The 27,352-nt window shown below is 46.3% G+C and overlaps 1 protein-coding gene across 6 annotated transcripts in view; it reads right to left on the minus strand.

The window, feature by feature from the left end:
• Window positions 1-10,682, minus strand: part of GPR20 (G protein-coupled receptor 20) — a 31,425-nt gene extending 20,743 nt beyond the window's left edge. For 2 of the 6 annotated variants that reach the window (XM_083622228.1, XM_083622226.1), the window contains exon 1: window positions 10,543-10,682. The gene's annotated coding sequence lies outside the window, so the exon portion shown is untranslated. Of the gene's footprint in view, window positions 1-3,389; window positions 3,449-8,602; window positions 9,073-10,173; window positions 10,299-10,542 lie in introns of those variants that run through there. The other 4 variants (XM_083622229.1, XM_083622227.1, XM_083622225.1 and 1 more) reach the window with 4 other exon arrangements.
• Between the last annotated feature and the right edge of the window lie 16,670 nt (window positions 10,683-27,352).

The following is a 27,352-nucleotide window of genomic DNA, read 5'->3' on the forward strand; positions in this document are numbered from 1 at the left end:
GGTGGGCTGTTTTGAATCAGGCACAACATTGTCTTTTTTATATTGAGTCAGGCCTGTGGAACTCAGGGCTGTTGGTGACTCTCTGAGATCTGACTTTCCGAGATCTTGGAAGAGAGTCTTTCTGGTTCCAGCCCTGTAAAATAGTGTTGCGTGTCTGGGGGAATTCCATTGCTGAAGGAGCCAGGCAAGTTTCTTAGTGACTTAACGGGCCCTAACGGGTGGCGCTGTGGGTTAAACCACAGAGCCTAGGATTTGCCGATCAGAAGGTTGGCGGTTCGAATCCCCGTGATGGGGTGAGCTCCCGTTGCTCAGTCCCAGCTCCTGCCAACCTAGCAGTTCGAAAGCACATCAAGTCCAAGTAGATAAATAGGTACCGCTCCTGCAGGAAGGTAAACGGCGTTTCCGTGCGCTGCTCTGGTTCGCCAGAAGCAGCTTAGTGATGCTGGCCACATGACCCGGAAGCTGTACGCCGGCTCCCTTGGCCAATAAAGCGAGATGAGCGCCGCAACCCCAGAGTCGGTCACGACAGGACCTAATGGTCAGGGGTCCCTTTACCTTTACCTTTAAGTATGTTAAAAAGCAGAGACATCACCTTGCCGACAAAGGTCTGTATAGTTAAAGCTATGAATCCACTGGGAGAGATCATCAGAGGATTTAGGGGCAGCACTGATGAAGTCTATCTGTTTCCCCTTTCCATCGAAAGCAGGTGGAGCAGAAAGGGAATAAACTGAAGCTCCTTTCCTACAATACAGAGATGCTTACAGCAGCTGTTTCATTGGCTGCAGATGTAGTAAATATATCTGTCCTGGAAAGGGGTGCATACTGTCATGGACTAGCTGGGGAACCCCAAGGGAAGAAGGCTCAGAGCCTGGGGAGTGGTGGTGGGGTGACAATGAGTGGGCAGAGGGAGAAGGCAGGGAGAAGTTGTCGGAAGCTGAAGGGGTAACAGGGTTTAGTGAGCAGGGAGAGTCTGTGGCAGAGAGGAGTCCAGAATCAGAGGCAGAAGCTGAAGCAGGTGAGGGAGAGGGAAGATGCAGAAATGAATTGGTCTGGTGAAGAGTCATGGGTGTCTCCCTCTTCTCCCGTACCCACCTTGTCTCCTGGCACCAGGAGAGGCCTGAAAAGGGTGGAGGAGAGATGGCTGCCTGCCGGCGCAGTCTATGATTGCCCACTGGGAATGAGCTGCTGTGCTCCTTAGGAATGACACTCAACCAAGTCTGTGAAGATCGTGTTTCGGCTAATAGTCAATGTCAACTTTGGACTGTGTTATTACTGACTGGTACAGTCACACCAACGGACGTGGGTGGCGCTATGGGTTAAACCACAGAGCCTAGGACTTGCCGATCAGAAGGTCGGCGGTTTGAATCCCCGCAATGGGGTGAGCTCCCGTTGCTCGGTCCCTGCTCCTGCCAACCTAGCAGTTCGAAAGCATGTCAAAGTGCAAGTAGATAAATAGGTACCACTCCAGCGGGAAGGTAAACGGTGTTTCCGTGCTGCTCTGGTTTGCCAGTAGCGGCTTAGTGATGCTGGCCACATGACCCGGAAGCTGTACGCCGGCTCCCTTGGCCAATAAAGCGAGATGAGCGCCGCAACCCCAGAGTGGGTCACGACTGGACCTAATGGTCAGGGGTCCCTTTACCTTTACCTAAATAATAATAATAACGTTGGACCATCACCATAACTTGAGACAATGGATTCCATATATTAATAACACCTTTGCAAAGGGTGCCAGGCTGCATGGCTATGCACACGGCTGCATTGTCTTCACACAGCTGTGCAGGATTGTAACCTGGGGGAACAGCACTACGGAACTGCAGCTGGAGAACTCCCAGGAGCTGGGTGATTTGGGAAGCTGCAGTACCTCCTTCCCACCAGTCGCACTGGCGGTGCCCAAGAGCAGCAGGGCAGCAGCTCCCTCTTGTAGTGAAGTGTCACAGTTGCAGCAGGAGCATAGAAGTGGAAGGGGGAGGGTTAAGCACCTGCGCTGTCCCAATGAAGAGTTGGCAAAGCTCAAAATGCATTTGGATTAGGGCTGCAAGCATGCGTCTCTTTGACAGGTAGACCGAATCCAGGACAGTGGTATGCCAGAGCAGGCAGAAAAGGACTTCCAGAGACTAAATCAGGGATCATAGAGTTGGAAGGGACCATCAATATCAATTAAATTAAATTAAATTAAATTAAAGACTCCAGCTTCTTGGGAGAAAAGTCATGGCAAACCTACACAGCATCTTAAAAGCAGAGACATCACCTTGCTGACAAAGGTCTGTATAGTTATGGTTTTCCCAGTAGTGATGTATGGAAGTGAGAGCTGGACTATAAAGAAGGCTGATCGCCGAAGAGTGGATGCTTTTGAATTATGGTGCTGGAAGAGACTCTTGAGAGTCCCATGGACTGCAAGAAGATCCAACCTCTCCATTCTGAAGGAAATCAGCCCTGAGTGCTCACTGGAAGGACAGATCCTGAAGCTGAGGCTCCAAGACTTTGGCCACCTCATGAGAAGAGAAGACTCCCTGGAAAAGACCCTGATGTTGGGAAAGATGGAGGGCACAAGGAGAAGGGGACGACAGAGGACGAGATGGTTGGACAGTGTTCTTGAAGCTACCAGCATTAGTTTGACCAAACTGCGGGAGGCCGTGGAAGACAGGAGTGCCTGGCGTACTCTGGTCCATGGGGTCACAGAGAGTCGGACATGACTAAACGACTAAACAACAAAAGGCTGGTAAAGAAACTATAGTTAAGATACTAACAGGAATATTATCCGCGAAACCATAAACTTGTCGATGTTTGTAAAATAAACTTGTTTTTTTGGTCCACTTTTAACAACTGACTGTTTTACCAGAGAGTAACAGGTTGGTGGCAGCGGGGAAGCGATCAGAGTGGTGGCACAGGGATCAATAGACCGTTCAACGTCTGGGGACCCTGTGTGATCGCCACACCTGCCCTGGTGAAGACAGCACCACTGCCCCCATGTAGTCCTCCTGAAGTCCTTTAGAAAGGATTTGTGCACCCGGTGATGAACAGCTGCGCAGCTTCAAGCTGGCTGTTGAGGCTCTGCCAAAGGAAGGCAGGATTCCCAGGCTATCTTGCCTGACAGATGCCAGGCATGTGGGAGGAGACGGCGACTCCCGATCTGCCCGCAGCTCCCAGGGCCGGGTGGGAACCGTGGAGGAGCCTTTGAGGGGCAGAAGCGAGCTGCTTTTGGAACGTGGTTGCAGGCAATAATAGCTTCCCAGAGAAATGACTGATGGGGCTTAAAATACATTTCCTCCTGCTTGATTGAAACAGAGTCATATCCAGCAGTGTCTTGGAGATGTCATAAGGCAGTGTGTGTGTGTGTGTGTGTGTGTGTGTGACAGAGAGAGAGAGAGAGAGAGAGAGAGAGAATCTACCTTTCCCAGCCTGAGGACCACCTGGTCTAGGGACACGGGTGGCGCTGTAGTCTAAACCACTAAGCCTCTTTGGCTTGCCAATTGGAAGGTTGGTGGTTCGAATCCCCGTGATGGGGTAAGCTCCCATTGCTCTGTCCTGGCTCCTGCCAACCTAGCAATTCAAAAAGACACATAAAAGGTAAAGGGACCCCTGACCATTAGGTCCAGTCGTGGCGGACTCTGGGGTTGCGGCGCTCATCTTGCTTTATTGGCCAAGGGAGCCAGCGTACAGCTTCCAGGTCATGTGGCCAGAATGACTAAACCGCTTCTGGCACACCAGAGAAGCGCATGGAAATGCCGTTTACCTTCCCACCAGAGTGGTACCTATGGCGGGTCCATTGGTCAAGAAGACATTTGGACTACTGCAATGCGCTCTATGTGGAGCTACCTTTGAAGGTGACCCGGAAACTACAACTAATCCAGAATGCGGCAGCTAGATTGGTGACTGGGAGTGGCCGCCGAGATGACATGCCACCGGTCTTGAAAGACCTACATTGGCTCCCAGTACGTTTCCAAGCACAATTCAAAATGTTGGTGCTGACCTTTAAAGCCCTAAACGGCCTCAGTCCAGTATATCTGAAGGAGCGTCTCCACCGCCATCATTCTACCTGTACACTGAGGTCCAGCGCCCAGGGCCTTCTGGCGGTTCCCTCACTGCGAGAAGCCAAGGTACAGGGAACCAGGCAGAGGGCCTTCTCAGTGGTGGCACCTGCCCTGTAGAATGCCCTCCCACCAGATGTCAAAGAGAAGAACAACTACCAGACTTTTAGAAGACATCTGAAGGCAGCCCTGTTTAGGGAAGCTTTTAACATTTGATGTATTACAGTATTTTAATATTTTGTTGGAAGCCACCCAGAGTGGCTGGGGAAGCCCAGCCAGATGGGCAGGGTATAAATAATAAATTATTATTATTATTATTATTTACACGTGCTGTAGAGGGAAGTGAGGGGAAGATGGGGCTCATTCACTTGGGAAAGGAATTCAACCAAGGGAAGGAAAATTCTGAACCTCTAAACCTCCTCTGCCTTGTGGCAATACTCATTTGTGAGTAAACCCAGAGGAAAAATCTGTATCCACAGCCTTGTGGGACAACTTTGGGAGAAGAAAGAGCCAAGGCTGTGGAATTATGCCTGGTCAAGCACTCAGTTTCCTTCACGAGTGACAAGATTTCATTTTTTCCTGTCCTGTGATGGGTTTTGAGGTAAGCAGCTTGGAGGAGAAGAAGAAGAGTTTGGATTTGATATCCCGCTTTATCACTACCCGAAGGAGTCTCAAAGTAGCTCACAATCTCCTTTCCCTTCCTCTCCCACAACAAACACTCTGTGAAGTGAGTGGGGCTGAGAGACTTCAAAGAAGTGTGACTAGCCCAAGGTCACCCAGCAGCTGCATGTGAACGAGCGAGGAATCGAACCCGGTTCACCAGATTACGAGTCTACCACTCTTAACCACTACACCACACTGGCTCTCAAGAGAATGGAAATACTTTCAGAGGAAGATGGGACAAAACGCTGGCCAGCTACACCTCCAAATACAGAGCAAGCTGTAGAGTGTTGGGATAAGATTCCATTCTTATATCCTAGGTAGCGCATACCAAGCCTAGAGAACCTGCAGCCCTTGAGATGTTGCTGGATTATAATTTCCAGAGCTGGATTTAGGGCAGTTTTGGTGGTTCCTCCACACAGGAGGCCAAGCCGAATGGGTACAAAATTGAGAAGATCCATAATGGAGAAGATCCATTTAGGGGCGCCAAATTTTGGCCTCGCATAGTGGCCAAAATTTGTATTATGAAAGATTACCTAAACCCACCCCATAACCTCTCATAATCCCTGACCCTGGCTCCCAGGGCTTCCACTTCAGCCAACTGCTTTGCAACAGAGTTGGTTCACACATTCAGATGCTGAGTCTACATGGATTGCGAGCCCAAGTCACCATGTAGGTGCATTTGTGAACCGGAGATACTTAGTCACAAATGCCAGCCATGATCTCTGTGTGGAAGCAGGGCACACTCTTATATTTCTCATATGATTATTCTATTTATCTATAAAACTTACTAGTCACTCCTCGGCTGCAGAAAAAGAAAATTAAAGCAGTAAAGATGGAAAAAAACAGGCACCATAAGACAACCAGCCAGCACACATACAATTGGGAAACAAACTCTTGCCAGAACAGTCTCTATCTTCCTAGTAAAGTTTATCAGAAAAATAGCTCTTGTGTCGGCAGATGTTTGTGGGAAGCTTTTTCACACTGAGGGCCACATTTCCACATTTCCCATTGAGAAACCTTTCTGGGGGCACTTATCAGTGGGGAGTGTGGCAAAAAAGGGTGTGGTCTGACATACCACCATCCAGCCAAGCAAGAGTTTGACTTTTGGAATTACAGTAGCAAGGACCATTCAGTTAGTAACCAAAGGGTTAATTCTCTTGACAGTTACTCCACCAATGAGAGAGTGTTGGAGGTGTTGCTTAACAACCCATCAGAGTGCCATGATGCTCGCTGAGGTAACATGTGCTCTGATTGGCTGTATGGTACTGAGGGAGTTTTCCTCAGTACGTGTGGTTGAATGTCTTCCTACTATGAACAAGGCCTGACCGGAGAAAGAGAAACAACAACAACAACAACAACAACAACAACAACAACAACAACAACAACAACAACAACAACAACATCCTCTGCAGCATTCAGAGCATGTTGCAGCCAGGTAAAAATCACTCAAAGGGAGTGCAGCACAGGGCCAGAGGTATGTGTGGGCTGGGCAGGGTCCCAAAGCCTGGATATATAGGTTTGGCAGGCAGCAAATGACAAATCTAGACAGCATCTTAAAAAGCAGAGACATCACCTTACTGACAAAGGTCCGTATAGTTAAAGCTATGGTTTTCCCATTAGTGATGTATGGAAGTGAGAGCTGGACCATAAAGAAGGCTGATCGCCGAAGAATTGATGCTTTTGAATTATGGAGCTGGAGGAGACCCTTGAGAGTCCCATGGACTGCAAGAAGATCAAACCAATCCATTCTGAAGGAAATCAGCCCTGAGTGCTCACTGGAAGGACAGATCCTGAAGCTGAGGCTCCAATACTTTGGCCACCTCATGAGAAGAGAAGACTCCCTGGAAAAGACCCTGATGTTGGGAAAGATGGAGGGCACAAGGAGAAGGGGACGTCAGAGGACGAGATGGTTGGACAGTGTTCTCGAAGCTACCAGCATGAGTTTGACCAAACTGCGGGAAGCAGTGGAAGACAGGAGTGCATGGCATGCACTGGTCCATGGGGTCACAAAGAGTCGGACACGACTAAACGACTAAACAACAACAACAAATAGATGAATATCAATAGGCAGGGAGTTCCAAAGTGTAGGTCCTGCTACACTACACGATTGAATTCTTACAAATACAGAATGGGTTCTTTGTTAGGGCTACCATTCCTGGACATTACCGGGATTTCAAAGGTGGAAGTGAAGTCCGGGGGGATGTCTGGTTTGTCCTGGATCTTTGGCACGTTAACTGAAAAATTGCAGGTCTTCCTACTTCCAACTTTTGGGGTGTCCTGGTTTTTTACTTTTTGAAATATGGCAACTGAAGGAGTGTCTCTACCCCCATCGTTCTACCCAGAACTGAGGTCCAGCACCGAGGGTCTTCTGGCGGTTCCCTCACTGCAAGAAGCCACGTTACAGGGAACCAAGCAGAGGGACTTCTCGGTAGTGGCACCCGCTCTGTGGAACGCCCTCTCAGCAGATGTCAAATAGAAGAACACCTACCAGACTTTTAGACGACGTCTGAAGGCAGCCCTGTTTGGGGAAGCATTTAATGTTTGATGTATTACTGTATTTTAATATTGTGTTGGAAGCCCCCCAGAGTGGCTGGGGAAACCCAGCCAGATGGGCGGGGAATAAATAATATATTATTATTATTATTATTATTATTATTATTATTATTATTATTAAACTTATCTTATGTGTTGCCTGCAATGACGATGATAGCAACCACAACCACCAGCAGCAGCTGGTTTCTTTTTAACTTATTTGCCAGTGACCTAGCGAATGCTGTTTTATTCCAAATTGTTATTGAATGCTGTCTTGTTGTTGCATAGGAATACTGGTACAGAAACAGGTGAATAATGAAATAAGTGAACTTAAAGAAAAGCCATAAAGAGTGCCCAGACTTCCTCAGACGCCTTCAGTCGCAGTCCAAAGCGTCGATTGTAACATCTGGAGTGTATAAGCCAGATTCTGCTTAATCTTCTAGTCATAGCTGTCAACGTTTCCCTTTTTTAAAAAAGAAATTCCCTTATTCTGAATAGGATTCCTTGCAAGAAAAGGGAAAAGTTGTCAGCTATGCTTTTAGTCAACAAACACCAACTATCTTCTAATTTTTACAGGAGTGTTAAGGGTTTTTTTTTTTTGCAGCAAAGGAATGTGAAAATGTTTTCTGGGATGTTAAAGAGGAAACTATTTATTATAGCATGAGTATTCACGTTTTGCAGTCCCACTAGACGTACAGAGCGTTATCCTGAGTCATAAGAATGTAAAACACATGGGTTGAGGGGGCGGGGGGAGGAGGAGCGGTTGTAAAAAGTGAGGTCAGAGCGAAATGAAATCCAAAACAGTACAAACAGGGATGTGTACATACCTAGCAATTGTCATTCACAAGACAGTTCCTGTTGACAAAGGCACCCTAGTGTTGGTAAGCCTAAATTTGTTTTGGGTCAGTCCATGAGTGATGTATTATTATTATTAATTAATTAAATGTTTATACCGTCCTGTACCCATAGATCTCTGGGCGGTTAACAACACAGAACTCCAATATAAAAGAAACAAGATACACAATAAAAACAGAAACAGAAACAACCCAAAAATCCCCACTTGTCTCAGGGTCCAGGTAGGTTTATATGGAGAAAGGTGGTCCTTAAGGTATTGCTGTCCTGAGCTGTAGGATTAATATAGGTTTGTGGGCAGGCTTATCTAAGCAAAAATATTTTGAATACGTGCCAAAATGAGCTCAGTGCCTGATATCAATAGGCAGGTAGTTCCAGAAGTGCAGAAACGCTCAATGTGTTGTAATTTACATTTTACACCCCCACAACCCATAACCCAGGATAACACTCCATAGATCTGGTGGGTTGTAGGCCGCGAAAGCTTACATCGCAATCTATTTATCTCTCTCTTTTTGCAATATATTTACCTTTAACCTTCTGCAAGACTCTGTGTCCTTCTCCTTGCACTAACAGCAGCAATGATAAAAATTGCAATCCGTTCACAATTCCTTTTCACTGAAAAAAACCCCTGTCTTCTTATGAGACCCAAGTAGCAACCTCAGTTCTTAAGCTGAATCGATTCAGGAATTAGGGTGTTCTCCTCTGCACTTTTCTCGTGATCTGATCTCCAACAGCTTTCTGCTCGAGTAAATCTTTTCCACTCCACGGTGCACACAGCACGTTTAATGGATGTTCCCCAGCTTTGCTGTCTCACACACCAGTGGCTTAGTGATTCAGATACCTTCCTACTAGTCCTTTGTACCTTAAATGATTAAAATACACAGGAGAGGATGAGGGCCTCCAGACTGTCAGTATTTCACAGAAAGCTCAGTTGGTCGAGGACGAGACTCTTCATCTTGGGATCGTGAGTTCGAATCCCACGTTGGGCAAAATATTCCTGCATTGCAGGGGGCAAGACAAGCCTTGTGGTCCCTTCAGACTTTGCAGTTCTACAATTCTACGAAACGCACACCAGGAAATGTACGTCTGTGGCATACTCTGTCATCCTGGGGCAACACATACCCTTTTAAAAAATAAACTGACTTTCAGCAGTTTAGAAATTGATGGGGAAATGCGCTGGGAAATGTGGGGTGCATGAGTCACCAATTGTAGGATTGGTACCCAATGGTCATCTAGTCCAACCCTCCTTCAGTGCAGGAATCTCAGCTAAAGAATCCCTGACAGGTGGCCATCAAACCTTTGCTTAAAAATCTCCAAGGAAGGAGAATCCACCGCTTTCCTTCTTTTTTCTTTCAAAAATTTTATTGGTTTTCCAGGTTTATAACAAATATAACATACAAAAGAGAAAAAAGAAAAAAAGAAAAGAAAAAAGAAAAAACATACAAATAAACACTTAATCCTTCTAAAAATCCAATTTAGTTTTCATTGTTAACTGACTTCTTCAAATCTCCCCCTAACTGAATTCCATTGTATCCCCTTGTAACAGTTTTCCAATATCTTCTTTCTAACAAAATTTACTTTTTCAAATTACTTTCTTTACTTCTTTTCATAGTTTCTCCCATAATGTTTTACAATTTAATCATATTCTATTCCTAAGCCAATTTGATAAATTCAAGTTGCTTCTACTTGTCTTATATTACAAAATTTAGCTAAGTAATCTTTAAATTTCTTCCATTGTTCCTGGTGGAATCCACCGCTTTCCAAGGTAGCCTGGGCGTAGCTGGGCGGGGGCAGCGGGAGAAGCTCCCCCCCATCAAGTAATTAAATAAAAATACTTAACTAAAAGTAGAAATCGCAGAAAGATTTTGACAGATTTTTTCCCCTCTGAGCACTCAAAAGAAAGTAATTTTAAACAACTGCTGTTGAGACATTTCATCATTTCGAATCTGCTAAACAGAGCCAAGCAGAGGAGGATGGCCGAAGAGTGGGATCAGACCAAGGTCTCATCCAGTCCAGCGCTCTGTTCTGATGTCGGCCAACCAGAAGCCCCCGAAGGAACCCCACAAGCAGAAACATAGCACCACAGCCCTTTCCCCACCTGTGATTACCAGCAACTGTTGCTCAGGGGCTTCTTGCCTCCGACAGTGGGCTAGCAGTCTTTGATAGCCTCAACCTCTGTTTTTCGGTCTAATCCTCATTCAAAGGCCATTGCTGCCTCTTGTGGAAGTGAACTCTGCCGTCTGGCAAACCAGGATGAGCAGAGGGCGAATGACTCTTGCCCTTGCCACCTGCCGACCAACAAATCACAACAAATGCTCAGTAGAATGGAACCACCACAAAACCAAGCAAATCAGCACAAACACTCAATAAACAAGTTTTCTGGTGCAGCCACTAATCTCTCTTTCTCTTTTTTCCTCTTGCAAACCCAGCTCCCCACATACTATCCAGAGAAGATCGCAGTCCTTACCTGTCTATTCAGCTTGATGGAGAAAGCATCGCTCCTGCCTCCAGATCCCTGAGTCAGCCCGGCAGCAGTCCCCTGTTACTCCAGAGTGCTAACTCAATGCCGCCGCAGCAGCCAGACTCCTTTGGTTTACTTTGACATTGACGTCAGAGTCCTTTTTCTAGCTTCCAAAAAAACTTTGGCAAAAGGAAGGGAGGGAGGAATAAATATGCCTGCTGCAGAACCGCCTTTACGACTGGGAGAGACGTTCGGCCATGTGGGGGCATTTCCAGAAAGCAGCATGTCTAATCTCTCATGCAAAGGGTTTTTATTTATTTATCCTGTGCCCTGTTCTGCAGGGAAGTCGGGAGCAGCTTAGAGTGGTCTCCGTGGGCAGATTCCAGGCCCTGATTAGCCAGGGACCTGCTTAGTTTTAGCACAGTAACAGCTTTGTGCCGTTAGCAGGACTTTTTTGTGGCAACGCATCTGAAAAATGCACTGCGTCAGAAAATATGTAGAGTGTAGTCCCGGAAATGGCAGAGGAATGGCCAACCCAAATGATCAGGATAGCTTCCTTATGAGGAAAGGCTAACACCTTTGGGGATTTTTAGTTTAATCGGGCAGAGGGAATGCCTGAGGCGGCAATCCCCTTCTTCTTTGGTGATCCCTCGTAGCCGAGTAAGGTCGACTTCCATAAACATGGTTTTAACAATGAGTCTGTAAGTGAATAAAGGTAAAGGGACCCCTGACCATTAGGTCCAGTCATGATCGACTCTGGGGTTGCGGCACTCATCTCGCTTATTGGCCGAGGCAGCTGGCGTACAGCTTCTGGGTCATGTGGCCAGCATGACTAAGCCACTTCTGGCGAACCAGCGCAGCACACGGAGACGCCGTTTACCTTCCCGCCGGAGCGGTACCTATTTATCTACTTGCACTTTGACGTGCTTTTGAACTGCTAGGTTGGCCGGAGCAGGGACCGAACAACGGGAGCTCACCCCGTCGCGGGGATTCAAACTGCTGACCTTCTGATCGGCAAGTCCTAGGCTCTGGTTTAACCCACAGCGCCATCCGTGTGCCTTCCGTAAGTGAATGTGGAGGCCAATTCTGGATCCACACGTCTTTCCACAGTGGGGACATTGGTTTCCGGGCGGCAGTTGATCACGGTGAGGGTTTGCCAAGCATGCCTTCCTCTTAGCACGTTTCTTGGTTGCAACCTGAGTTCAAGTGTCTTCAAAGCCCATGGTAAAGTCTGTTCTCAAATTGGAGCGCTCACAGGCCAGTGTTTCCCAGTTGTTGGTGTTTATACTACATTTTAAAAGATTTGCCTTGAGACATTCTTTAAATCTCTTTTGTTGACCACCAGCATTACGCTTTCCATTTTTAAGTTCAGAATACAGTCATACCTCATGTTACGTTTGCTTCATGTTATGTTTTTTCAGGTTGCATCCCACGGCGACCCAGAAGTACCAGAAAGGGTTACTTCCGGGTTTCGCCGCTCACACATGCGCAGGTGAGCTAAACCGTGCTTCACACATGTGCACAAGTGCCAAATCACATTGTGCACCTGCGCAGATATGGCGCTTCAGGTTGTGGGCTTTTCATGTTGCGAACGGGCCTCCGGAATGGATCCTGTTCACAACCAGAGGTACCACTGTAGAGTAGTTGCTTTGGAAGACTATCATCAGGCATCCGCACAACATGTCCAGTCCATCGAAGTTGATGTTGAAGAATCATGAGGCTGCAATACTAACCGCGTCTAAGCAGTCAGAAGCAAGGCCCACTGAATTCAGTCGGGCCCCTTAGGTAAGCGATATCAGGAGCACTGCCTGTATTTTTCTAACAAGAGTTTTATGCTCACTGCTTTAATAGTTAAGCAGTAATGAATATTGCCAAGAAAGAGGGTAGAGAGGTTTCTTTCTTCTCATCTCTAGGGAACATCTAGCTGGCCAGACCTGACCTGCCAGGGGTCCCAATGAAGCTCATGAGGCCTTTAGTCTCAAATGTAGTGGTGTCCGGTGATATTTTAAAGTGAGCTTCCAATTGCTCCTTTGATTGGAATAAGGGGGGACCTCACTGCTCCTCAACTGAGGGGCAGAGAGGCCGTACCTTGGTCCAGGAGAGGGAAGCGTTTCCATCAAGACTGCTGCTAAATCTGAGATTTTTCTTTGCATGGCTTTTTGATGGAGGCACCCCCGCACCTGGAAACAGCCCCATTATCTTTCAACTGTGCTCCAATTTACAGCCACTTATTTAGATCTCTTTTCTCTCTCTTTATTACACAAACTATATATAATGGCACGGCAATCTGGAATGTAGGATATGTTTCTTGCTAGTCACCAGAATGGATTAATTTGCAACAGTGACGAAGTCCAGGAACAGACTGCAGTCATCTCATTTGCCATACTGTTCTCCTTTTAGCGGGTGGTGCTGTGGTCTAAACCGCGGAGCTTCTTGGGCTTGCCGATCGGAAGGTCGGCGGTTTGAATCCCCACAGCGTGGTGAGCTCCCGTTGCTCTGTCCCAGCTCCTGTCAACCCAACAGTTCGAAAGCACACCAGCCTAAGTAGATAAATAGGTACCACTGCGGCGGGAAGGTAAATGGTGTTTCTGTGTGTTCTGGTTTCCTTCGAGGTGTTCCATTGCGCCAGATGCAGTTTCGTCATGCTGGCCACATGACCCGGAAAGCTGTCCGTGGACAAACGCTGGCTCTCACGGCCTGGAAAGTGAGATGGGAATTACAGGGACAGAACTACCCAAACTGTAAAAGAAACTTATTCATTTCTGCTACTACAGCGACAAGAATGTTGCCCCAAAAATGGGAAGAAGAAGGAAGTCCCAGCAAAAGAAGAATGGATACAAAAACTCATGGAATATGCAGAAATGGTGAAACCTACTGGGAAAATAAGAAACCAAGACAACAAACTTGTTATAAAAGAATGATTATGGTTTATTGAATATTTACAAACAAATTGTCAACAGATAAGAACACGGGCAGGGTTATTGTAACAACCTGCAGTTTCGTAAGAGTATATATTTAAAGTAGATGAATAAAGGAACAAATTGAGTTAATTTGGATATGCAGAAAATATAAAAATAAATTTAAGGAGCCGGACAAAGAAGGGGGAAGGAAGTCAAGTTTTGAAATGTTAAAATGACTGTAAACTTATTGAAAAGCATAAACCTGAAAATAATAAATAAATATCGAGATGAGCGCCACAACCCCATAGTCGCCTTTGACTGGACTTACCGTTTTAACTAGCTCCTTCTCGATGGGAGTTTCAAAGAATGAAGAAGAACAGTTCCTGCCACGACAGGGAAATTCTTGACTATTATTTATTTAACTTATACTTCACCTTTCCTTGGAAGAAGTTCAAAGCAGCATATTTGTGAAGGCAGGGAAGGAAGCAACATTTTGGGGCACGGGGGGCTGGGAGCCCAAGGGAGCCGTTTAAAATATGGTTACCAGATTTTTTCCAATGAATCCGGGGACACTTTTTTTTTTTTTTAAGCTGAGTAGCAACAGGGAGTAGTAGCAGGGACGGTGAGACTCTGGGCCCAAGCACACATGCATATTGTATAAAGGTGCAAAGCCCTTCTTTCACACCCTGTGAAACATAAATGCATAGAGTTTTTAAAAAACTGGGCAACGGTGTGTTGCCTACTCATGACTCTCGAGCCTCCCCCATCATTCAAAACAAAGGGGGAAGGGGGCAGGAGATCTGTACCGTCAGACGTCCCTGGTCCCCTTTGGCAGTGGCGCAAGACACATCATATGGGGATTTCCGCCAAGGAAAAAATGTCGGGCACCATGGCAGCGAGCGCCGCTCTAGAAGCCAGCCAGAGCCAACTGCACTGCCAGGCTGGCTCTGGGCTGCTGAGGCTGCCGCTGCCATGTTTCCCGGGGACAGTTTTGCAAATCTGGGGACATTCCGGGGACGGAATTTGTCCGGGGACAGATTTGCAAATCTGGGGACTGTCCCCAGGAACCGGGGACGTCTGGTAACCCTAGTTTAAAGGAGAGTAGAAGGTGCTTCAGAGCCGTGGCGTCGCAAAGGGGTGTGTGGGGGCGGTGTGCCCCGGGTGCCATGTCTGGTGGGGGGTGACAAGAAGGCACCATGCAGGGTGCTTGCCCCTGGTCATGGCAGCGTGAGCAGCCATCGCGCCGCCGCCGCATGTGGAGGATCCCACCACCGTCTGTACAGCGCTCGGGCACCACCACCGGCAAACTGCTACGTACAACGCATGCGGAGTGTCACACGCATGCGCTGTATGTAGCAGTGCTGCACATGCACTGCACATAGCGGTTTGCCGCCGGCACCGCCTGAACGCCGGACGGACGGCGGTGGGATCCCTCCGTCGCTGCTATAGCCACGAGCAGAGGATCCCACCACTGTCCGTACGGCGCTCAGGCGGCGCCGGTGGCAAACCGCTATGCACAACTTTCGCGGTGTCGCACACATGCGATGTACGTAGCGATGCCGCACATGCTCCCTACGTAGCAACGCTATGCATGCGTCGTATGTAGCGGCGCAACGTGTGCGCAGCCGGCGGTTTGCCCCACTCTGGGTTTCGGTAATTTTTTAATGAAATGATTTTAGAATGTTGTATTATTTTATTGCTGTTAGCCGGCCTCGGCCGGGGAGGGCGGGATATAAATAAAATTTTATTATTTATTATTATTATTAGCCTTCGCTCACCCGTGCTTCAGAGAGCAGTTTGGCAAAGCACTATGTGAAACACCCCCCACCCTACTGTAAAAGGGGTTGGGGTGAGCTTTGGCCAAAGGGTCAGCAAGTCGAGCAAGCGGGATCAGCAGCCCCCAATATGTGTGTATTTCTCTGCTCCAACTTTTGTCCGGGGATTTGCTTGCAGTGAAACTTGCTAAATATTGCCTTAAATGCTCAAACAAGTCTGCTGTTGCGATTTCATCCACAGGGTTAAAAAACAAAACCAAACAAAATGAAATAAGGAGACCACTACTATGTAATCCTTTTCTTTGCTTTAAGCTTTTTCTGTGATGAATTGCACCCCTTTGTGTTTTGCCATCTTAAACCCAAAACATTTGAGTTTATTGCGCTCTGCCAAAAATGTTATTACAGCAGCTTTATGTTTCAAAGGCAGTTTAATTCTTTTCTTCATAGTGACCTTTGGTTATTTTTAAGCAGATTTCCCCCCTCGCTCCCACTCTTGTCTGGCCATCGTCAGCTCCTGAAATGAAGCTTTCAATGCCTCTAGAATATTTTTGTAAGAATGGTGGGGGAAAGAGAGAGAATTTTCCAGGGTCCAAATTATTTATACACTTCTTGTTGTGGCCAATAAAATGCTGACTCCAAACAAATCAAAAATCACCCCACCCCCTCCAGATATCATTTTTATTCCGCGTGCATGATGATTTGCGCTCATGATGGTATATGTAATCCTGCTTTCATTACAATTCCACTATTATTTATTTATTTATATTTGTATACAGTGATACCTTGGTTTGCTTATGTCTTGGTTTGCATACGTTTTGGATTACAAACACGTCAAACCCGGAAGTGCATGTCCCTTTTTTTGGATTACAACCCATTTTTTAGGGGGATTACGAATAAATTTATTTGGGAGGCCCCATTGGCAAAAACACGCCTTGGGTTACAACCTGTTTTGGTTTACCAATGGACCTCCGGAACGGATTATGGTTGTACTACTGTACTACCCTTCATCCAAAGATCGCTGGGTGGTTCAGAACATAAAAATACAGAACGGAAGCACAAAATATACAATACCCCCAAAAAAGTGAAGCGAAACACAAAACAAAACAAAACAAAACAAAACAATCTCTCCTCATCCATTCTATTTTTTTTATAAGATTTTTATTAAAATTTTTACATTACAAAAAATAAAAACAAACAGAAAAAAAAGTCTTTCCATCACATTATTTTTCATTTACTTGTTTCTTGGACCTCCTCATACCTCTCTTTTTTGTATTCCAGTTCAATTTATTAGCTCAGCAATTTGTTTCCCTCTTTATTCTACCCAAATCTTTATTCTTAAATTATTGTGATCTTGAAATTTTACTTTTATAAACCCATTTTTTTTTCATATTCTTTTAACCCATTACAGCTAGAAACCTCTTAATTTTAATCCAACATTATTCTAGAGTTCATTAATTTTACAATATCTCTGTAAATAATCTTTAAATTTCTTCCAATCTTCTTCCACTGACTCTTCCCCCTGATCTCGGATCCTGCCGGTCATTTCCGCCAATTCCATATAGTCCATCACCTTCATCTGCCTCTCCTCATCCATTCTAGAGGGGCTCAATGGCCAGTGTTACAGCCTCTGTAACACACTGCAGTTTTGCCCTAAATGTGGTTGGCATGCGTCAGCCAATGATCCAACAGCATTGCTCATTCTTGCAAGTCTTGAGAGACTTGTGCAGTTTTTAGACCTGCGATCCTGGCACGGCCAAGGGCCAAAAATCACTTCCCTTGGTGAGGCGTGTCTCTTGTTGGTAAGACTGAGAAAAATGCAGATGAACTGAGACCGCTCTGGCCTTTTGCTATATATAGAGGATCGAATGGCTATTTTTAAGTTGATTATTTGGAAAAGAATGGTAGCAGCGAGTCCCCTCTTGGGAATGTGTCGGAGAAAGAATAATAATGAGATGAAGTGGAGATAATTTAACAATGGAACTTGGGGCAAAGGCTGCCACCTAAAACTTTAAACAGGCGATCTTTCTTATGAGACACAACCTAGATCTACGCGAGTGGCAGTCTTGGATGTTGCACATCCTTGAGAGTGCTGTCTAAAACCACTGAGCTGTCTAAACAGGCATACGTCGGAGCTGTGCTGTCCTATGCCCCCTGCACAGTTCTGGGTTCAAATCTCAAGTCCTTCGGTGGCTCTACGCAAGCCAATATTCTCCTGAGCTCACAGTGCCTATCTGCAGGCCTCTCTTACATGGCTGTTGTGACCAAGATAATGTACTTGAACTGTGTCGAGTGGACTTCAGAAATGATAAGGACGATTATGGAGTAGTTTTCACCCTGGCAGCATGGGAATGATATACAGTGGTACCTCGGGTTAAGTACTTAATTCGTTCCAGAGGTCCGTTCTTAACCTGAAACTGTTATTAACCTGAAGCACCACTTTAGCTAATGGGGCCTCCTGCTGCCGCCGCGCCGCCGGAGCACGATTTCTGTACTTATCTTGAAGCAAAGTTCTTAACCTGAAGCACTATTTCTGGGTTAGCGGTGTGTATAACCTGAAGCGTATGTAACCTGAAGCGTATGTAACCCGAGGTACCACTGTATTTTTTTTGTCCATCCTGAGGACTGTGATGATGATGATGATGAAGATGATGATGATGATGATGATAATAATAATAATAATAATAATAATAATAATAATAATAATTTATTACTTATACCCTGCCCACCTGGCTGGGCCTCCCTAGCCACTCTAGGCGGCTCCCAACAGAATATTAAAAACACGATAAAAAGTCGAACATTAAAAAACTTCACTAAACAGGGGTGCCTTCAGATGTCTTCTAAAAGTCAGATAGTTGTTTATTTCCTTGACATCTGATGGGAGGGCGTTCCACAGGGCAGGCGCTACCCCCGAGAAGGCCCTCTGCCTGGTTCCCTGTAGCCTCACTTCTTACAGTGAGGGAACCGCCAGAAGGCCCTCGGTGCTGGACCTCAGTTCAGGCAGGGCTGTCTTACCCATAGGCACTACAGGTGCGGGGCACCCGGGCAAAAGGGTCTCAGGGACACCAGGCCGAGAGTCTGGGGCCCGAGAGTTGAGTCCCGGAAAAAGCCCACCCGTTGGTTAGAGCACCTTGGCTCTTCTGCTGCTGGGAGCTCTACGCAGCGAGTACGGGGGCGACCGAGCCAACGAGACGCTGAGGCAGTCGGCTGGCTCCACCCTCCTACACAACTGGGACTGGGCAACCTGGGGGGGGGGCGCTGGGTGGGTCTTTGCACCCTGGCGCCGCATTTGCTTAAGACAGCCCTGTGTTCAGGGTGTCAGGTGTGCGTGCAGGAGCCAGGCCCTGTGACCAATAGGACTTTGCAGGACTGGGGCCTTCCTAAGTTTGTTCTGAAGAGGCAAGGCACGGCCGCACAGGTGAGGCTGATTGGTAACTCACAGCACCTGCTGGCGAGAGCTGGGAAGGGATATAAGGTCAGCATTTCCCTTCAGCTCTTTGCCACAGCAACACATTCCCTACCCTGACTCCTTGCTTCTTGATCCTCAGACTCCTGACTTCGTGACTCCTTTCTTCTTGATCCTCGGACCCCTGATTTTGTGACTCCTTGCTTCTTGATCTTCGGACCCTTGACTTCATGACTCCTTGCTTCTTGATCCTCGGACCCCTGACTTCGTGACTCCTTGCTCCCTGACCCTCGAACCCTTGGCTTCTTGACTCCTGGCTGTCTGACCCTCAGACCCTTGGCTTCTTGACTCCTGGCTCTCTGACCCTCGGACTCCTGGCTTCCTGACTCCTGTCTTCTGGGGCCCCGTTCCTGCTCCCACTCCGCCATCTTGCCTCTGGTCCTGACGTCCCCTGCCGGGACTTCGATCGCCCATGAACCGCACCGTGACACAGGGCTTTAAAAGTCAGCAGGGGAGACTTTAAAAGTCAGCAGGGGAGGAAATAAAAAAGGAAGACCAAACACCCTTTCAGTATGCGACAGTGGCTGCCAGAACTCTAATAGCGCAGAATTGGAAGACATCAAAAATCCCAACTATAAACGAATGGCAAACCAAACTATTTGACTATTTAGAACTGGCAAAAATGACACAGAAAATAAGAAATCAAAAAGACGTAAAGTTTAATAAAGAATGGAATAAATTTATGACATACATGGAAAAAGAGGTAAAAAATCTAAAAATCACAGTAGGTGTGACGTAGCACTTGTGACGTAAAGTGTCTTTTGAGGAAAAGAAACTGCAGATAAAAAATCATATAATATATTCTGAAACCGAGATGAAGGGAAGTCAATTAATGTTGTGTGTTATTTAGTTATTTAGTTAATGTAAGTTAGTTAGTTGGTGTTTTATGTTAGGTGATGTTTTTTCTTTTGTTCTTTTTATTATTATTATTTCTTTTATTTATGTACTCCTTTTTTGTATGTATGTGTTATGTATGTTTATTTCTTCACTTGTTTTAATGTTGGATGTAGCAAAATGAATTAAAACCAATAAAAAAAAAGTAAAAAAAAAAAAGTCAGCACCAACACTTTGAATTGTGCGTGGAAATGCCCTGGGAGCCAATATAGGTCTTTCAGGACTGGTGTGATGTGGTCTTGGTGGCCGCTCCCTGTGGAACTTCCATCGCTTTTTACAAGTGTAGAAAACGAGCCAGCCAACTGCTGGGACTTGGGCTTGGAAGAAGGCTCTCCTCTTTCGAAAAGGCTTTACAAAGCATTTTCAAACGGTCTCCGAACCCCCATCCATCAAGAGGATTCAGCACTCCCGCTCAGAAAGTTGGCAGAGGCGAGGAGACCAGGATGATTAAGCAGTTGGGACATCATTCAGATAGCACTAAATCACTGTTTAAGCCCCACTCCTTCCAGTGGGAGTGATTTAACTGCATAGTTCATGTTCCCATTGAAATGAACAAGGCTGACGTGTGCTCTGGATTGGCCTGGATCGTGTCCCAACAACATTTAAGGGGCGGCCTTTGCTCTGCGTTGGGCAGAACGCAGCAGGAGAAACTGCAGCCGTCAGGGTCAATAGGCGAAATTCCAGGTATCTTAGGAGGCATTAAGACCTAGGCTGATGGTGCCAAAAGCTGTTCTCTTCTTCAGATCTTTAAATAGGCACTTACATCAATTCTTCCCATTGTGATGATGATCTTCTAAGGTCAAATATGGCCTGTATGTGGCACTGGGTCAGTTGATGGGTTAGCGGATTCAAACCTCCATGTTGTTGCACTAGAACTCTCCTACTCCCTGGCCATTTGTTGGAATTGGGAAAGGAGTAAAACAAGGCTGTATATTGTCTCCCTGCTTATTTAACTTATATGCAGAATTCATCATGCGAAAGGCTGGGCTGGATGAATCCCAAGCCGGAATTAAGATTGCTGGAAGAAATATCAACAACCTCAGATATGCAGATGACACAACCTTGATGGCAGAAAGTGAGGAGGAATTAAAGAACCTTTTAATGAGGGTGAAAGAGGAAAGTGCAAAATATGGTCTGAAACTCAACATCAAAAAAACAAAGATCATGGCCACTGGTCCCATCACCTCCTGGCAAACAGAAGGCGAAGAAATGGAGGCAGTGAGAGATTTTACTTTCCTGGGCTCCATGATCACTGCAGATGGTGACAGCAGCCACGAAATTAAAAGACGCCTGCTTCTTGGGAGAAAAGCAATGACAAACCTAGACAGCATCTTAAAAAGTAGAGACATCACCTTGCCAACAAAGGTCCGTATAGTCAAAGCTATGGTTTTCCCAGTAGTGATGTATGGAAGTGAGAGCTGGACCATAAAGAAGGCTGATCACCGAAGAATTGATGCTTTTGAATTATGGTGCTGGAGGAGACTCTTGAGAGTCCCATGGACTGCAAGAAGATCAAATGCATCCATTCTGAAGGAAATCAGCCCTGAGTGCTTACTGGAAGGGCAGATCCTGAAGCTGAGGCTCCAATACTTTGGCCACCTCATGAGAAGAGAAGACTCCCTGGAAAAGACCCTGATGTTGGGAAAGATGGAGGGCACAAGGAGAAGGGGTGGACAGAGGGCGAGATGGTTGGACAGTGTTCTTGAAGCTACCAAGATGAGTTTGACCAAACTGCGGGAGGCAGTGGAAGACAGGAGGGCCTGGCATGCTCTGGTCCAGGGGGTCACGAAGAGTCGGACACGACTAAATGACTAAACAACAACAACAACTAAGGCTGGTGGGGATCACAGTCCTGACATCTGGAAGCGCGAAGATTAGAGGATAACAGTGCCAAAAACAGGAGATAAGCCTCTGCTGATCAGGTGAAAGACATGTGGGTGCTTCAAGGCACCTGTTAGAAAAGAGGCCAGTTCTAGATCTGACTCTCTGGCTGACAAAGTTTCCATAGCATAATTTTAAATTAATGTCCTGCTTGTCCTCATTGTCCCTCTACTTCCTGTAGCTTCAGGTCTGCTGCTTGGTAGCAACTGCCGGGGGGGGGGGGAAGAATAATTGTTCCACATGTGGAAGACTTTACCCAGCTCATTCTGCTGAATGTTAACTGACCCAACTGCACTTTAGAGAACTATAACACTGAGGAACAATTTATTTATTTTTTTCATTTTTTGTTGCATGAGATTTTTGTTTACACATTTTTCTCTACTTGAAGAAGCCATGGTCCGATCTGAAAAATATAAATATTTAGGTTGCAAAACTGTAAAAATAAAGAAAAATTAATGATTACCACGTGGTCAGGGTAGATCAACGTGTCAGTGTCCACTTATCCCCAGTGTAAATATGACATATCGGCAAAAGTTGGAAATTGGAAGATAACTATGGCATGTACACGAAAATCGATTTCAGATTTGAAATCAGCATTGAAAGATCATATAAGAACAGTTGAAAAATCTCATGGGGGAAAAAAATGGGGAAAAAATGTTCCCCACCCCAGTACTGTATACTGTGTATCCCAAGGGAATATATTTATTTTTTGCATACCTCCAACTGTACATAGATATACATGTCATTTTCAATGCTATACATGTCATGTTCAACGATATATGTCACTTACATTTATACTCATATTGTACTACTTTGGCTATGTGTTTAATAAAATATTGAATTCTTGCATTGTGAAAAACAAAGATTATGGTGAAAAGTGAAAAACATGAATTGCAAAAAAAAAACCTAGAGCTTACAGAACAAAACCAACTTCAGAGATGAAATCAGCATATTGAAATTAGGTTAGAACAACTGCAGGTGTCAATGCAACAAAAATTTTGTTCCCCAGTGAAAAGAACCCTTCCTCTCTCCCTCCCTCCAGCATATTTCTGACAATTATCTGAATCTGATAATTTTGGCCTCTTATTTTTCCAGCCTTAAGTTAATTTCTCCATGTTTTTACGCCAGCTTGCAATAAATAAATAAATAAAACAGTCCTCCTGAAAATTCACCAGCATTGTAGGGGAATTTCTCCTAACAGTTTGGTGTGCATTTTTTTGCAGAATATACACATTTATGCAAAGCAATTTCCCCTTAACATAATGCATTTTTATATGCCATTTTCACTCATATTTGCATTTCTATGCATGCTTTGCCTTAGCACATGCAAATTTCTGTACGTATCACTGGGCTGGAGAGCGGCGTTGCAAAATTAGGAGCAGTGCGAATTTTGAGGGATGGCTGTTCACATATGGTTCCACAAAGTGCGAATTAGATAGTTTCACTTTTAAATGTGAGGTGAATTGAATTCGTCCTCCATCCCAACTCTGAGGAGGGGTAGGTAAGGGGGAAGATGTGGGGAGAGTTTCTTTCCATACCTGGGTGCCCCTTTTTGTCTAAAATTCTCTCCAGCTCCACTATTTTTTTATATGGTTGGGGCAGACCTGTTCTACCCAAAACTATTGAGCTTTACAGTGGTACCTTGGGTTACAGATGCTTCAGGTTACAGACGCTTCAGGTTACAGACTCCGCTAACCCAGAAATAGTACCTTGGGTTAAGAACTTTGCTTCAGGATGAGAACAGAAATTGTGCGGCAGCAGCGGGAGGCCCCATTAGCTAAAGTGGTGCTTCAGGTTAAGAACAGTTTCAGGTTAAGAATGGATGTCCGGAATGAATTAAGTTCTTAACCCGAGGTACCACTGTATTGGCAAAATAATGCCGTTTATTTTAATGGAAAATTGGCAAAAACAGCACTGCCAACTTGGGCTACCATACTGCCAGTTTTTGTACCAATTTCCATCCGGACACTGCTGACAACTGCAGTAATCCGGATATGTCCGAAAAGTCATGGACATATGGCAAGCCTATGCGTCTGTGATTAGGGAAGTGGGTGGCGCTGTGGGTTAAACCACAGAGCCTAGGACTTGCCGATCAGAAGGTTGGCGGTTCAAATCCCCGTGACGGGGTGAGCTCCCGTTGCTCAGTCCCTGCTCCTGCCAACCTAGCAGTTCGAAAGCTCAAAGTGCAAGTAGATAAACAGGTACTGCTCCGGCAGGAAGGTAAACACCGTTTCCGTGTGCTGCTCTGGTTCGCCAGAAGCAGCTTAGTCATGCTGGCCACATGACCCGGAAGCCAAACGCCGGCTCCCTCAGCCAATAAAGCGAGATGAGTGCTACAACCCTAGAGTCGGCCACGACTGGACCTAATGGTCAGGGGTCCCTTTACCTTTACCTTTATGCTTCTGTGACAAGTCCTGTGGAAACCTCCTAAAAGAGATTACAGTAGTACCTCGGGTTACAGACACTTCAGGTTACATACGCTTCAGGTTACAGACTCCGCTAACCCAGAAATAGTCCCACAGTTTAAGAACTTTGTTTCAGGATGAGAACAGAAATTGCGTGGCGGCGGCACAGCAGCGGCAGGAGGCCCCGTTTGCTAAAGTGGTACCTCTGGTTAAGAACAATTTCAGATTAAGAATGGACCTCCAGAACGAATTAAGTTCTTAACCCGAGGTACCACTTTAAAGGCAATGATTTTGCAGCAGGAAGAATCAAGAGCCAACACCCAGCAAAGGATTTTGGGTTTCAGGCAGACGGTTGGCAGAGAGGTTGATGAGTAGACCCTCGGCAGATGGGACATTTTGGCGACATGGAGAAAGGCTGTGCCTGCCGATCTCAAAGGCGATGGGAACTTGGATTAAGACTTTGCATGGGATTGCTTCTCACAGACTGGATTCTTTATCCTCCCATCACCTACTTGATCACTGAGTTTGGCAGAGAATTTGACGGAGGGTAGATATTTCTCGTTTCCCACCACGAACCTCTTTTCAGGCCAGAGGTTTCATGGGACTGGGCCTTTAACGATGTCTGCTTGTCATTCACAGCTGAGCTTTCTTCCTAACTCTGGGTGGATTTCATGGAATAAAGGCCATTTATCAGTCTAGGTAAGTACAAGGCCTCATCTTGACTTGTTACAGAGTCCAGTCCCACGAGAAGCAGCGGGGGCCATCAAGTTGAGTTGCCTTTAATAGAGGATTAGGCCAGTGGATAATCACAGGCTGCCAGCGACAGTAAGCCCTTGATAACACTTGCTGGGAATCACAGGTGAGGAAAGTGCTGTGGTGCTAAGTTTCTGCTTGCAGGATTCCACCAAGGGCCAGGGCCTTCTCAGTGATGGCTCCGACCTGGTGGAATGCTCTGTCCCATGAGACCAGGGCCCTGCAGGATTTAACTTCCTTCCGCAGGGCCTGTAAAACAGAGCTATTCCACCTGGCTTTCAATTTGAACTTACCCTGTGTTGTGTACTGAAGTTCTCACCCTGGGCCAGCAGGAGGATACTGTAGATAGTTTTCACTCAGGTCCACATATGCAAATAAGGAATTGAAAGTGACGTTCAGTGATTGGATAGTTACAGAAAGTGGTTACTGTTGCGTTGTAGTGGAGCTCTATATAAGCAGGCTGGCTGAACCCTTCAGTTCAGTTCTGTTCTGGCCTGTGAATAAACAAGAGCTATTTGAAGAATCGCTGTGTCGTCTGATATGTTCACCCACAACTTAACAGCCTGATCTTTTATTCTCCTTCCTTCCCACCCTCTCCCCTTTTTATGAAGATCACCTGCTCTGAGACCCCACAGCTAATTCTCCCCTGGTCTCCTCGCTGGCCCAAATAGGACTAATTTAGCCAGCTAGCCCTGGTGATCATCTAATGTTTATTGGATGGATTTCCCCCCTAAACTTATTTTGAATTCTGAATTTATTGTTATTCACATTTTATACTGTATTTTATGCTGTTTTCTGTTGCATCAATTAAGTGTTTTAAATTTGTTGTTAGCCGCCCTGAGCCCGGTTTTCTGAACCGGGAAGGGCGGGGTATAAATAAAAATTTATTATTATTATTATCTTGTTGGCCACCATCAGAACAAGGTGCTGGACTGGATGGGCCATTGGTATGATGCAGAAAGGCTGGCAGTAAGAGCTGTTTGACAGTGGAATGGTCTCCCTTGGGAGGTTGTGGATTCCCCTTCCTTGGAGGTATTTAAGAAGAGATTGGATGGCTACCTGCCACAGATGCTTTAGTTGAGATTCCTGCATTGCAGCGGGTTGGACTAGATGACCCACGGGGTCCCAACTCTACACTTCTATGATTCTATGACAAGCTCTGATAGAGCTGATGAAGGATCCTTCCAGGGAAGCCCACAAACACGGTATGAACCCTGTTCTCCAGAAACTGGTATTCACTGAACTCAGGGGTCCCCAAACTAAGGTCTGCGGGCCAGATAAGGCCCGAGGGACTTTTTTATCCGGCTCGTGGCGACCCCCGCTCCCTGCTCTTACCGACGCTGCGCTTTGTGCCTGCCCACTTCTGGGTCGGAGGAGCACTGGAAATAGCTTGTGCGCATGCGCAAGCGTTATTTGTGCATGCACAAGCGTTATTTCTGGTGCACATCTGTGTCGGAGGAGGCCTGTGCACATGCGCACAAGCTATTTCCGGTGCTCCTCCGACCCAGAAGTGAGCCAGAAATAGTGTGTGTGCACGCGTATGGGCACGCGCTCCCCCGCCCTCCGGCCCGCCGCGCAATCGGCGCTGGAGACACCGGCCCGAGGAGTGGTAAGTTTGCTGACCCCTGATTTAACTGTTGTGACTAGTACCTTCTCCACGAACTTGTCTTGCGCTCGAATCCTGCTTGAGGGTTTGCCAATAGAGGTATCTGTTTGGCCAGTGTGAGAATCGGATTTTGGACTAGATGGGCCTGATCCAACAGGCTGTTCTTACGTTCCCCGGAGCCGCAGCCACATCCAGTGGTTTAAGGCTTCTTTGGTTTTGCTTTGCGCGTTTTCAAAAATTGAAATAAATAATGTGGGGTCCTTTCCCCCCCAGCCCAATTTTTGCCTTCCACCTTGGAAGGCCACCTCTCGCCTTGCTTCAAAGAGCTCGCTGCCTCCTCTGTGATGGAGTTTCGACACCGCTGTGAAGATCTGCCAGCTTCTCTGCAGCTCAGCCACAGGGCAGAAAACAGGGGCACATTCCTGGTCGGCCCAAGATAGAAAGTTTCCCATAACTTGCAGCCAGTGGGAATGCAGCTATTTACGAGAGCACCGCTACATCTGAAGTTAAAATAATCACAGAGAGAGAGAGAGAGAGAGAGAGAGTTGAGATCCACTGAACTTGTCATACTCAGTGTCTTTCCAAGTTCTTTCAAAATCATTCTATTTAGGAACAGAATATTGCCCAATATAAATGCCAGGGGAAGGACAATAGCCCTGTGGTGGAGTATCTTCTTTGCATACAGAAAATCTCAGGTTTAATCCCAAGCATCTCTAGTTACCGGTGGGCAAATCTGTCAATCTAGGCTATTGTCAGTTTCTGACAGGAGTGAGCCAGCGGTAAATTACACCAAGCAAGTTGGAGTCAACTCTTTGTTAGCAAAAACAGGATCTGCACAGGAGTGCCCGGCTTAATGAGCACAGCAACTCATGTCTGGCAAGTTCTGCCCCCATGAAGCAGTTGCTGAGACTGAAAGTCCCTGCCTCTCCTCTCCAGGGTTTTCCCCAAGCCATCTGAGACTGCATTAAGTTCTCCTCTGCCCTTTCATGTCTCTTCTGGAAGACAAGTGGGGAGTAGAGCTTGTTGCAGTGGGGGGGACGGACACCCATGACTCTTCACCAGTCTGAATCATATCTGCCTCATTTTTTAGCTCCACGGTCTGTCAATCACCAGCAATGGTGCGAGGTGCAAGGTGCTTT

This window comes from Podarcis filfolensis, assembly GCF_964270895.1.
Source record: "Podarcis filfolensis genome assembly, chromosome: 7".
Lineage (NCBI taxonomy): Eukaryota > Metazoa > Chordata > Lepidosauria > Squamata > Lacertidae > Podarcis > Podarcis filfolensis.